The following is a 3260-nucleotide window of genomic DNA, read 5'->3' as shown; positions in this document are numbered from 1 at the left end:
GAAAAATAACTATTAAAATGAGAATGGATGCACTGTGGTATTCCTACAATGGAAAACATATATAGTAGTTGATGAATGAACTAGAGCTGCATGTATTAGCATGGACAAATCTCCAAAAACATAATTTATACAAAAAGAAATGTTTCAGAATGATTTGTACATTATATGTATATATATAAAATGATGGGTATAGTTTTAAAATTTTTTAACATGTGAAACATGTATATTTTACATATGCATATACATGTATGTAGCTAAAAAACAAAAATAGCATGAAAATAATTAACAACAAATTAAGGTTAGTGATTACCTCTATGGAGAGAAGGAGGAAAATGGGATCATGGAGGGATACACATGAGGCAGCAATTATATCTGTAATTTTGTATTTCTTTAAAAATTCCTAACTGAAGTAAATACAGAATAAGATAAAGATTTGCTAAAGGTGACTGGTAGGAACATGGGTATACATTATATTTTCCAAACTTACCTGTATAATGTTAAAAAAGAAATAACGGGCCCAAGGTGGAGTTATTCCACAGACAGCAAACCAAGACTTAATTGTATTTTCAATCTCCTAGGAACGTGGCGTTTAAACAATCTGAAATTTCCTGATCCGTACTAGTGAAGTAATCTGTATAATAAGACCCCTGCCGTTCCTTTTCCCCAAAAAGATGACCTGACCTGAAATAATTCTGTCTTTTCTTTTGTTAATAATTTCCTTGCCCCACCCTTCTGCTTATAAAAACCTTCCATTTCGTACAACTCCTCGAGCTGCCCTTCTAAGAACTAGATGGGATGCTGCTCGATTCATGAATTGTTGAAAAAAGCCAATTAGATTTTCAAATTTACTCAGTTGAATTTTGCTTTTTACAAGACTTGGTGGCAGTGATGTGATCAGCATTTGAGGACAATGAGAAACACAAGTGTGGCACCCTGAGAACGCTTTTTGAGTTCTCTTATCTTTCTCGCCATTTCCAAGGGGCCGTTGTTGAGTTCCTCTTGTTTTGAGCTCTGCTCTTCTTGCGTTCAAGCTCCCAATCTAATTTTCCTTTACTGAACGGGTCAACTTGAACTGGTAGATGATTCTGCCTGAAGCCCAGTTGAGCTGGCAAACCATACTGCCTAGACTCAAGCCCCTAGCCTTTCAGACTGAAATTCCCAGGTTTTTGAGTGGATAACCCCAGCCCTTGATTTTGCTCCCAGATTCCACCTTGGGAACTGCTGATGGTTTAATCCACAATTCCCTATTTCTTTGGAATCTATCCCCAGATTCCACTCTTGGAACTTGGGGGCAGCCGCAGTTCTGCATTTTGTTTCAAATCAGTCCACCGTTTCCAGTCCTTGGGGTTTATTGGTTCAATCCTTTTCCATGTCCAAGATTCCACAGGCATTGGTAGTGGTACACATAGGGCCTTCTTTTGGCCAGCACGCAGTAACATCTCTTGGTTCCTTCCAGTATATTCACATGCTCATTTGTCTTGTTTCATGTAGATAAAGGCTAATTGATAATGGGATCCTTTATATTCAAAGAGTTGGGCACTACACCTTCTGGCACACCTGCTCATTTTATGTCTGGAACTGTGGTGCCGAAAGCTGTGGATATCTACAAAAATGGCAAAATTTTACTCCAATTAGACAAGATCACTCATTTAAGAAATGCACTTGAGGGCTTCCCTGGTGGCGCAGTGGTTGAGAGTCCGCCTGCCGATGCAGGGGACACGGGTTCGTGCCCTGGTCGGGGAAGATCCTATATGCCATGGAGCGGCTGGGTCTGTGAGCCATGGCCGCTGAGCCTGCGCATCCGGAGCCTGTGCTCCGCAACGGGAGAGGCCACAACAGTGAGAGGCCCGCGTACCGCCAAAAAAAAAAAAAAAAAAAAAAAGAAATGCACTTGAGAGCAAGGGATCTTAAGGTGAACAAATAGAATGGGATGCAGATTTTAACTGGTACACAGACACTTACAAAAGCCTTCAGGGTTCCAAAATGTCTTCATTGAAAGATTCGTTACAAAAGGCTAATGAAAAATTAAAGTTGCAAAAGGCATCTGAAACAACTCCTAGGTCTTCCCCATTACACCCTCCTAAGGGTTTATCATCAAAACACTGGCCCAGAAATCGAGATTGTCCTCAAAGGCCCTATGCAAATTCTTCAGTGCCCTCAGATGGACCCCTCCCAAAGTTGATGGGACTCTGAAGGTTGTTCTGGTAAAACTGCTTTGTTATTCCCTTAAACAGGGAAAGAAAACTAAAATTAAAATTAATGAGGTTATTTAAAACTGCCAGAAATATTTATTGTTTGTCCCAGCTGAAACCTGACAAGATATTTGAAAGGATTTAATAACTTTATGATCAGAAATTGGGCCAAATTGGAAGCTGATAACCAGAGCCTGATAGAAAATTTTTTCAAGCCCTCTCTTCTAAGCTAAAATAAAACTATGTGCCCAGAGGGAAAGAAGTAAATTAGAGAAAATGTAGTTGGAAGGGTGAGTCAACCTCTTTATCATTCAGGCTGCAATCCAGTTCTTTGGGGAATTGGAACCAATTGTCTTTGTCTTGCAAATTTCTGCTGCAGGGCCAAAGGTGTGGCTCTAAAAGTTCAAAGGTCATCTGCATTTTTCTTTTTTTTTAACCAATTCCCCAAACCTTGCCTATGCCTCTCAAAATGCTAAAAAAAGATCAGAACATCTTTAATGTTTTTCCGGATTTAATGAAATCTTTTCTCTGAAGCTATCGATGGTTTGGTAAGATATATCTTCGGGAACAAAGATGAAACATTTACTTTTTTCTCCCTATCTGGTCCCTCCAAAATTCAGAAACTCTCAGTGAGTATTCTTATTACCAACAAATCCATCTTAAAAAGAACTTATATGACCAATCATTATTCTAGCTGCACTTATATGAATAATCAGGCCAAGTTTAATACAAATAAATTAGTTTTACTGTGATTATCTTTGGAAAAAAAATGGGGCTAATTGTAGAGAGAAAAATTACAATTGCACCTTTGTATATATAAGATTCTAGTCCTATTAATTGTCTTCAAGGTTCTGTTACATACCTGTAAACTGGACTGGATCCTAAATTCTTCTGGTTTCCTCAAATATCTGGCTATGCTTCACCAAACTAATGTTCCCACCCTTCTGATTTGGAATCACTAAGAACAAAGATAGCGCTTGAGCCCTGTCAGAAGGGATCTTACCAAGTCCTCCTGAACACTGACGCTGCTGAAAAACTAGAAAGCATTAAGCCTTTTATATACATCTT

The sequence above is a fragment of the Delphinus delphis genome, chromosome 5 (assembly GCF_949987515.2).
Source record: "Delphinus delphis chromosome 5, mDelDel1.2, whole genome shotgun sequence".
Taxonomy (NCBI): Eukaryota; Metazoa; Chordata; class Mammalia; order Artiodactyla; family Delphinidae; genus Delphinus; species Delphinus delphis.
This window is presented reverse-complemented; position numbering follows the sequence as displayed.